This window comes from Medicago sativa, chromosome 3, assembly GCF_051527215.1.
Source record: "Medicago sativa cultivar Bolivia chromosome 3, Bolivia_mono, whole genome shotgun sequence".
Taxonomy (NCBI): domain Eukaryota; kingdom Viridiplantae; phylum Streptophyta; class Magnoliopsida; order Fabales; family Fabaceae; genus Medicago; species Medicago sativa.
The window spans coordinates 25,289,703-25,300,706 of NC_140751.1; the positions used below are offsets into that span (position 1 = coordinate 25,289,703).

At 36.2% G+C, this 11,004-nt stretch overlaps 1 non-coding gene and 1 pseudogene across 2 annotated transcripts; one reads left to right on the plus strand and one right to left on the minus strand.

Annotated features, from left to right (window-relative positions):
• Nucleotides 1-4,670: 4,670 nt before the first annotated feature.
• Nucleotides 4,671-4,776, plus strand: LOC146936638 (small nucleolar RNA R71). The gene has a single exon (XR_015033790.1). It is a non-coding gene; the product is annotated as a small nucleolar RNA R71 (small nucleolar RNA).
• A 4,333-nt stretch (nucleotides 4,777-9,109) lies between these two features.
• Nucleotides 9,110-10,499, minus strand: LOC146936639 (aspartic proteinase CDR1 pseudogene; annotated as a pseudogene). Its single transcript, XR_015033198.1, has one exon. The product of XR_015033198.1 is annotated as an aspartic proteinase CDR1 pseudogene (transcript).
• Between the last annotated feature and the right edge of the window lie 505 nt (nucleotides 10,500-11,004).

The following is an 11,004-nucleotide window of genomic DNA, read 5'->3' on the forward strand; positions in this document are numbered from 1 at the left end:
GTCCAAACCATTTTGACTTGAGCTTCCCAAGAAACAGCTTCAACCTGGAATTATACAACAAAACTAGTTGTCCACAGTTAATATCCCTAGACACTAAGTTTTTGTCATGATACCTTTTTGTCCTGGCTTTATAGATGAGTGCATTTTCATACGCTCTAAGCCTCATCTCCTCAAGTTCATTAAGTTTCAAAATTCTTTTCTTACCAGCGGCTACTTGATCAAAATTTAAGGCCTTAATGGCCCAATAAGCTTTATGTTCTAGCTCGACTGGAAGATGACATGCCTTCCCATAGACTAACTGATAGGGTGAGAACCCAAGATGAGTCTTGAAGGCTGTCCTATATGCCCACAGTGCGTCATCTAATTTCCTAGACCAATCTTTCCTATTTGATGCAACTGTTTTCTCTAGGATTTGTTTCAGCTGTCGGTTTGAAACCTCTACTTGACCACTAGTTTGTGGGTGGTAGGGAGTTGCAATTTTGTGCTTAATGTTATACTTTTTGAGCACATTTTCAAGAAAATTATTGCAAAAATGCTTCCCCCCATCACTGATCAATACTCTAGGGGTTCCAAACCTAGTGAAAATATTCTTTTGAAGGAAATTGACAACAGTTTTGGCATCATTAGCAACACATGGTATCGCTTCAACCCACTTTGTGACATAATCAACACATACTAGAATATGGAGATAAGAGTAAGAGGAAGGGAATGGTCCCATAAAATCAATACCCCAACAGTCAAATGGTTCAACTTCAGTGATTCCTTTTAGGGGCATTTCATTCCTCTTTGATATGTTACCTGTCCTTTGGCATCGGTCACATCTTGTGACAAAGTCGTGGCAATCTTTGAAAAGGGTGGGCCACCAAAATCCACTTTGCAAAACTTTTGCAGCTGTTCTTTCTCCACTGTGGTGGCCTCCATAAGCTGAGCTATGGCAGTGCCACATGATACTATGTGCTTCCTCACCTGCAACACAACGTCTAATCAAACCGTCAGTACCTACCTTAAACAGATAAGGGTCATCCCACAAGTAGTGGTTCGCATCTTTGAAGAACTTTTTCCTCTGAGGATAGGTCATATAATCAGGAACTATGTTACCGGCCTTAAAGTTAACAATGTCAGCAAACCAGGGCCTTTCTCTCATAGCAAATAACTGTTCATCAGGGAACTCGGCCTTGATGGCCTTCTCCTTCTTTGTCACCTCATCATTCTCCAGTCTTGAGAGGTGATCAGCTACCACGTTCTCGACTCCCTTTTTGTCACGAATCTCAAGATCAAATTCTTGCAATAACAGGATCCACCTCAACAGTCGAGGCTTTGAATCCCCTTTAGTCAAGAGATATTTAAGAGCTGCATGATCTGTAAAAACAATGACTTTGGAGCCTATTAGATAAGAACGAAATTTTTCCAATGCAAAGATTACAGCAAGCAATTCCTTTTCAGTTGTGGAATAGTTAACTTGATTTTCATTTAAAACCTTGCTTGCATAGTAAATTGCATGGAAAAATTTGTTCTTGCGTTGGCCTAGGACTGCACCAATAGCATAATCACTTGCATCACACATAAGTTTAAAAGGTAGATCCCAATCGGGTGCAATGATTATTGGTGCAGTCACCAACTTGTTTTTAATCAAAGAAAAAGCATTTAGACATTCGGAATCAAAATTAAAGTCATTTTCTTTGACTAAGAGGTTACAGAGGGGTTTGGAAATTTTAGAAAAGTCTTTTATGAAACGCCGATAGAAACCGGCATGCCCCAAGAAACTCCTTACTCCTTTAACATTAACAGGTGGAGGAAGTTTCTCTATAACCTCTATTTTGGCTTGGTCCACTTCAATGCCTTTAGCACTTATTTTATGCCCCAAAACTATACCTTCAGTTACCATAAAATGACATTTCTCCCAATTCAAAACAAGGTTAGTTTCGGTGCATCTTTTAAGTACAACATTTAAATGGAACAAGCATTGATCAAAAGACCTACCAAAAACAGAAAAGTCATCCATAAATACCTCAATGTTCTTCTCTATCATATCAGAGAAGATGGAGTGCATACACCTTTGAAAGGTCGCCGGCGCATTACATAGCCCAAAGGGCATCCTTCGGTAAGCAAACACACCGAATGGACAAGTGAAGGCAGTCTTTTCTTGATCTTCCAGAGCCACTGCAATTTGATTATACCTTAAATACCCATCCAAGAAGCAATAAAAGGCTTGGCCAGCCAATCTCTCAATCATTTGATCCATGAATGGTAATGGAAAGTGGTCCTTCCTTGTTGTGGTATTCAACCTTCGGTAGTCTATACACATTCTCCAACCAGTGACGGTGCGGGTGGGTATCAATTCATTTTTTTCATTAGCCACCACCGTCATCCCTCCTTTCTTAGGCACCACGTGAACTGGACTTACCCATGAGCTATCGGAGATAGGGTAGATCATACCTGCATCTAGTAACTTCAGCACCTCTTTCTTCACCACTTCCTTCATTGTTGGGTTAAGTCTCCTTTGAGGTTGGACCACCGGTTTGTATTCAGCCTCCATGTGTATTTTGTGCATGCAATAAGCTGGACTAATACCCTTCAAATCAGAAATGTTCCACCCCAAAGCTCCATGATTGTCTCTTAACACCCTCATTAATTTTTCTTCTTCCAAAGGCGTCAAGGTATTGCTGCTGATTACTGGTTTAGAGGCATCTTTAGTGAGAAAAACATACTTCAAGTGAGAAGGGAGTTCTTTTAATTCTGGATTTTTCTCTCCTTCTCCACTCAAAATAGGAGCATCCATAGAGTACTTACCCATCAATTCTTCTATTTTTACCAGTCCTAACTCTTGCTTGCTTGCTTCTAGTTGCTTGACACAATCACTTACTTCAAGATCTTCATCATCACCACAACTTGCTATAGAATTCACAATTGCACGTTCAAGAGGTTATGTTGGTTGATGTTCACAAGAGTTATCTTCAACTATTTCTTCAATAATGTCAATCCGGTAACACTTGGGATTTTCATCTTTGTGCTTCATGGCCTCAAATATATTAAATACGACTTGCTCCTTATGGAATCTCAACATTAGCTCTCCTTTCTCAATGTCAATCAAAGCACGACCAGTTGCAAGGAAAGGTCTTCCTAGAATGAGTGGCATGTCTTCATCTTCAGCCATATCTAAGATCACAAAGTCTGCTGGAAACACCAAGTCATTAACCTTGACTAGCACATCTTCAAGCACACTGAAAGGATAAGAGATTGACCGATCAGCTAAAGTAATGGTCATTCTTGTTGGTTTTGGTTCCCCACACTTAAGCTTCTTCATCATTGAAAGAGGCATCAGGTTGATACTTGCTCCCATGTCACATAAAGCTCTACCAATGTCTACCGGTCCAATTGAACAAGGGATACTGAAAGCACCAGGATCCTTCAGCTTAGGTGGCAGCTTCTTTTGAAGAATAGCACTACAATTCTCAGAAAGTGCTATGTTCTCATCATCCTTAGGCTTCCTTCTTTTAGTCAACAAGTCTTTCATGAACTTAGCATACAACGACATTTGATCAAGAGCTTCGCCGAAAGGAATATTCACCTGAAGTTGTGAGAAAAGTTGCAAGAACTTCTTGAATTGACCTTCATCTTTTTCCTTCTTCTTTGAAAGGTGAGGGTATGGAAGCTTCACATATGATGGAACAACTTGTGGTTTATCTCCATCTTTCAATATTTGACTCTTCGACTTCCTCAAGATTGAATCTTCATCAATTAACTTCTCACTTTTTTCTCCCTCTATTTTTTTCTTCCTTTCATTTTCAACTACTCCATGATCATTTTCTTTTTCAACTACATCCTCATCATTTTTTTCAACTTCACCATTTTCCTCCACCTCAACTACTACATCATCAACCTTCTTTGGAGCTTTTGGAACTAAAGGTGTCAAAACCTTTTTGCTCCTCAATTCAACAGCATTACAAGACTCATTCTTAGGGTTGTCTTTAGTGTTACCTGAGAATCCGCCTTTGTTTTGTTCAGCCAATTGCTTAGCTAATTGCCCCAATTGAGTTTCAAGCATCTTCCTAGAAGCTTCATTGTTCTTTCTTTCAGCTTCTTGACTCTTCTTCATCTCTTCAAAGTTGCCTTGAGTCATCTTCATAAAGTTCATCATAGTTTCCTCAAGAGCTGAAGGCTTTCTTTGTTATTGTTGAGGAGGAGTAAGCATCTGAGAATTCAAAGCGTTGTTACTCGAGTAGCTTAGATTGGGATGCTTGTTGATACCTGAATTGTAGTATTGGTTTTGCCTTTGATAGCCTCCCATGAAGTTAGCTTCTTCACTTGATCCTTCTGGGACACATTCACCATTGGGATGTTCTTCACCACATAGATCACATTTGATTGCAGCCACTTGTTGTTGCTTGTGAGCCAAAGTGAAGCCTTGAAACTCCTTAGTTAGAGCCTCGATTTGTTTGATCATAGCTGCTTGGTTAGCAAGGATAGCAGTTTGTTCACTCACCCCAAACACTCCTCTTTCTTTCTTCTTAGCTTCAGCACGATACTCATTTCCAGCCATGTTCTCGATTAAAGCTTGGACTTCATGATCAGTTTTGCTCTTGAGACTACCTCTCGCGGAAGCATCTAAGAACATTCTAGTGTTTGGTGTTACCCCCTCAGTGAAGATTTGGAGGTATTGTTTCTCGGTGAACTCATGATTAGGGCATCTCTTAGGAAACAAATTGAATCGCTCCCAAGCATCATACAATGATTCACCTTCTCCTTGCTTGAAGTTAGAGATCTCCATCTTCTTTTCCCAATACTTAGACATAGGGAAATATTTCTCTAAGAACTTCAGCTCTAACTCTTCCCATGTTTGGACAGTCCCGTTTGGTATTGTTAGCAACCAATCTTTGGCTCTTCCCGTCAAGGTGAAAGGAAATAGCCTTAGTTTCTTTTATGCTTCAGTCACGGTGGCTGGTTGCACACAAAATTCACAAGTTTCAGCAAAGCGGCTCAAGTGTTCATGAGGACTCATAGCTTCAGTCCCATCGAATTGCTTGTCCCTCAAACCGTTAAGGACAGTTGTCTTGATGTCGAAAGCGACGGGGTTAGCTGGTTGAAAAGTATGGGTCAGTTGACCGCGATGAGTGGCTAACCCATAGTCTCCAAGCTTAGGTCTTGGTGCAGGTTCTCCCATGGTTTCAGATTCGGTTGAGAGTGGCTCCGGTATTTGTTCTCGAACACCAGGTGGAACGGACTGAGCTGACCTTTGCGACCGGACAACTTTCCGAAGTGCTCTAGCAGTTCTTTCAATTTCCGGATCGTACTCTAAGTCGTCAGAGCTCTGTTTACCTCGCATAAACAACAAAATACCTTAGTAGCACTGCACGATAAAGAGTAATCAGATGAATACTGAAACAGAAAATTAAAAATTAAAGACAGAAAATTAAATTGCAGAAACCCTAAACTATAACGTAATTGCCTTGTTGAAATAAATCAACAGTCCCCGGCAACGGCGCCAAAAACTTGATAGATGTTTGGCAAGTGCACCAAATACTATCGAAGTAGTAAAAATATCGATCCCACGAGGACTGTTTTTAACTTCAATAATTCAATTGCGTTATATAATTAGGATGTATAAAAGTTATTTTTGGTTTGCCACTAGGCAATAGATTTGATTTGATTTTACGAAATCAAATAAAAGAAGTAAAGATTTGATTAAGAAAATATGAGAGAAAGATGAGATCAGATCCTTCGAATCCTCTAAGTTCCCCTAATTGGTCTACTGCACCTATTTGTTATGAATCCTTTTCTAATTTACAATGATTAACAAAATAGCCCTAATCAATCCCTTGAGTTAGGACCCTCTTCTTAAACTACAGCCCCTAATTCCTTAGGTGGTCTAATAATTCTTGAAGGTTTTATCGAACGTTAACCTATTATCACTAACAAACGATTATCTATTCCTAGACTAACCCTCTTTATTAGAACAATTCAATTAGGTCTAAGTCGAAAGCCATGGTCAGTGGTCGTTCGTTCTCACAAAATCAAGTTATATGTGATCAAGATATAAAAAGCATTAAGAACAATTGAATTGAATAAACTAGAATTGAATTCATAAACAAAATAGAGTTTCACAGCAACATGTGTCAATTAGGGTTACAAAGATTCATCTCGGATCTAATCTCTAAGAGATTTAGCAACTCATAATCGAGTTTACAAATAGCATAATCAATGAATTAATTAAAACATACATGAATTGGTAAAAGGTTGAAGAAATCGGCCTTCTAGCCGTCTCCGATGTCTCAAAATCGCACTTTGCTCTCCAAAATCGTAACCCTTTTCTTCTGGCTGAGTGCAGTATTTATAGAGATTTTGGGCCTGACCTAATCAAAATCGCGCCGCGCAGTTGTAATTGGCGCGCCGCGATTTCCCTCAAACAGGGACATATGCAAATGTGTCTCAAAAATCGCGGCAAGGCTGTATTTTGGCGTGGCACGATTTGGTCTGGCAGAACTTCAGTTTTTCATCTTTTTGCACCCCGGAATAGTGAAAATTGCATGAGAACTCTAATAAAATGTCACAATAAGTCCTAAAAATTACGTAATGACAGCATGTCATCACTAGAGAAATTTTGAATAATAAGTGTTAGTTAGTTGCTGCTTGTGAATTCAGTTTCAGTTGAGTTTTGTTTTTAGCAATCCTTGATTGAATTTGCTGCTTGTAATTTGATTTGATTAGCTTCCTGACCTATTTTCTTGTTTGTTTCATTTCCGTGTGTTTTGTTTATATGTAAAATTTGAGTTTTTTTTAGATTTCTGCTTGTTAGTTTTCTGTTAACACTCAAAATTATTTGATTGTTTTCTATAGATTGATTTTATATTTGGGTAATTGTAATTTATGCAGTTATCAACATCTTCGTTGGCATTTGTGTATCTGCATTTCCCTCATCAACATATCGGCATCAGGTCAACATGGTAACACATTTTCGCCACTTTTGTCTTTCACATTCCTTTTCTTTATTATTCTCACTTTTGGTTAAATGCAGGTGAGCAAGCTTAAAAGAGAACTTGAAACCCAAAACATTGAGAAAGTGAATTGGGAAACTTGGATAGGTGAGTTAGACAGAACGATTCATGATTTCAACTTAAAATTTGAGTATGTAATTTGTACATTTAACATGATTTTCAATTGTGTTTTACAGGTTGTGTAAGTATTTTAGTTGTAATCTCAAGAGTTTGTTACTGTAAATAGCAGCAGCTTGTATCTTTATGTCTGATTTTCTGCAATATCTTTACATGCTTTTTTATATTTTCTTTACTTGTTTGCTTCATTTTAGGGTTGTCTTGGTTGCAGTTTCTGCAGTCTGATTAGAGTTACTCATGAGGTGGTTTCCTATGATATGGTGTGTTGAGATTTAGTGTTCTGGTGCAATTCAGGTCTGTTTCCTGCAATTTTTTATGCATATTTTTTTTTTTTTTTGCATATGGTATACTTATTTGAGTAGGAATGTTGTGTGTAGGGAACTGCTCTATTTTTCTGTATCTTCTTGAACTCTTGTATCCATTTGCACCTACACTCCTGGTTTTGCACCTACAGTTTCATTATGCATAATGATCTTCTCTTTTCATTATGGCAAGTGACAAGATCAGGAAATGAAACATTGTTCTAAAGGTTAGTAACAATATGCATAATGATCTTCTCTTTTGTTAACATTGTTCTAGTTCCTTTATCTTTTAATAAGCCTGGTTATTTTTAATGCAAACTACTTGATCTTTAGTTAAGATTAGCTTAGTTAGTCTGTTACATAACTTATGATTTTGCTGAGTTTTACTTAATACGTGTTTGCTCCATTAGTACCATTAAGTCAGTCTTGGTCACGTTCTATTGGTTTCATTATCTGAAATAGAATCCATAGGAATTAAGAATGTCTATTTGGAAGAAAGTGTTGAAGGATAGTGGAAAAAAAAGAAGTGAAAGTGAGTAGCTTTTGATGTGAAGTAATGTCTGTTACATTTCAAATGAGAGAGATAATAAACATCCATGGTTAAAAGCTTAAGCTAACATAGCTCTAAAGAAATGTCAACACATATATCCCTCAGAAGATGTAGCAGGCTCTTGTGTAGGGCAGACAATTATGTGTATTTTACTTCCAAACATAGCCTAACCATACTGCTGATGGGGAAAATTTTCTGAACTTTCAATGCCAGCTAGTGTTTGTCTCTTTTCATTTTGTCAAATGTGATGTAGAAGGCATATTGTGTTGTTGCTTATTGTATTATGTGCTTCTGTGATTAAATATCTTTGTTGATGATTTTGACATTGAATGGTTAACATAATTAAAGTGTATCAGTTTTTTTTTTTTTACTATTCTACAGGCATAAGCAAGTGATGTAGGCTGCCAATGATTGCCAATGTGATGAAGCCTCAAGAATATCTTCTGAATACAATAAAAGTCATTGTTACTCTTATGTATTGTTTAATTAAGTTGATGTATGAATCAATGTTTTTTTTAAGAGGCGTATGTGTATTGATTGATGTTACTCTTGAATGAATTATATGAATGAGACAAGATTTAATTATGTATAGTTATATATTTTTCATATTAGTTTTGTGGCAATTCTCTCGCAAATAAGCCCATAATCTAGTTTGGAAAGTGTTGAGCATAGAAATTTTAAAGTCATCATTGAATATAAGGGTCTGCTTAATTCAGTCTGAAAACCATTGGAATATTTAATTTAATATCGCAAAAATTTGATTTCTACGTCCATATTTTTGTTACTTATATCTTAAACTTTTGTCGTTTTAAAAAATTCATATTTAATTTATTTCATGTTAAAAAATTATAGATTTTAGTAAATGAACCTTTCATAGTGTTCTAAACTTGTATAAAAAGAATCGTTAAAAAATTTAAGAGTTTAAGGATAATTAAACAAAATTTCTTTTAGGAGGGACTAAAATTATAAGTAATTTTTTTTTGTAGGGATTAAAAATGCTATTAAAATTAAGTAAGGACTAAACTTACAAGGTCGCAATTTTATAGGGACCAAAAACATAATTAACCCTTTTTTTTTTTTTATGAGCAGTGGTGATTAATAAAGGGTTGCTTGTTAAAAAAGATAAAGTACAATGGAAAACTAAGATCTAAAAATAAACAATTATTATTATTATTGTGATATAACCAAATTTAGGTAAAACACGTCTACACTCAATCAATACTTGGTACAATCAGCAGGCTTAAACGAGATAATTTCTTTTTCTAGGTCATAGCCAATTAACAAGTTATTTTGAGCTAAGTTCCCAAATATTTCAACACCGTTAGATGAGATGAAACCAAAGCACATAGTCCCCTCTTCAAATGGAAAAAATGTGCCATTAGAATTTAGCTTAACATCTGCACCTTTAAAATGTGCAGTAATGTCAGGAACATTTAGTTGTTTCCCAGTGGTATTATAGCAGAGGCTTAACTGATGATCAGGAGGTTCGATACGTGGTAGATTAACCTCTTGTGCCACATATGATACCAACTTAGAGAGAAAAAGATTTGGTAACAAAGTAAGCGCTGTACCTGAGTCAATTATGATGTTCCGAGTAGAAGCATTTGCTCCTCCTCCATATTCTATTCTATTGTTTCCTACACTAAATGCTTCTAATGTTAGAAAATAATAGAGTTCTTGACCATTGACTTTAACCATAGGAGTTGAAACAACCATTTCACCCGAAACAACAGCATCATCTCCGAATTTAAGTTTGCTAGAGGAGTTAGACCGATTAGAATCACTATTAAAAGGGATCAAACAGTAAGAAAATTTGCTACCAAATGAAGAGCCTACTTGATTTATAAGCGACATTGGTCCCCTTCCCATTCCAACTATACCCGAGCTTTGACTACTATCTGTCAGCACATTCGCATGTCCACATCCCACCACAACATTGGGAACTATGATACTAGAGCCGGAGGTCGAATCTAATGTTAAAGTCTCGTTACTAAGATCCCCTTGTGACTTTACATCACCACCATATGTAATATAATATTCACAAACATCTCCGCCGTGGGAGCAAGAGATATGTGTCTCATTCGTATCTTTACATATACTAGAAGAGCATGGAATATTTTTGTAACTGGAAGATTTTGAAGGATTAAATATAGGAGAGGTTTGATTGAAACATGTATGACAAGGCTGGCATTGAAGCCAAACTAAGTTACTACCTGTATCCATAAAACCATAAGCCTTAAAGGGTGGGGTACCAACTGAGTAACTAACGAGATACTCACCTGATTCTGGGGTTAAAGTTGATACAGGTTGATTTGTATTGAGAGAGCTTTGTTTGGTGAAGTGATTGACACGATTGATTGAACGACGCACAACATTATAAACTCTTTGGAACTTAGTTTCTGTCGGATGGTAGAGAGGTGATTTTGAGGAGTCACGATGAATGAGTTCAACACTGAAACCGTTGTTCAAAGCATGAGAGAGAAAAATTAAACAAGAAAGATAAAAGAAAATTAGCGTGAAAATTGAAAAACGACACATTCCTAGTGGTTTGAGGTTTGAGAGTTTTTGCCACAAGTTATGTATTTATTTGACTTTCCTTAAAAAAATTGTATTTATTTAACTTTAATATTATGATATTATTTTTGCCACAAGTTATGTATTTATTTGACTTTCCTTAAAAAAATTGTATTTATTTAACTTTAATATTATGATATTATCTTTGACCAATATCTTCAACAAAATAAAAAATCTTCCACCAATAATAACATTAATATTTTTCAACCAAATTAAATTTATGATTATTACTAGTGGTCAAAATTAAATAAGAAAACAAAAGAAAAGAAGTGTGAAATTGAAAAACGACACATTCGTAGTGGTTTGAGGTTTGAGAGTTTTCTGCCACAAGTTATGTATTCATTTGACTTTCCTTTAAAAAATGTATTATTTGACTTTAATATTATAATATTATCTTTGACCAATATCTTCAACATTAATGTTTATTAATCAAATTTAAGATTATTACTTTCATAATATTTTTTTTTTG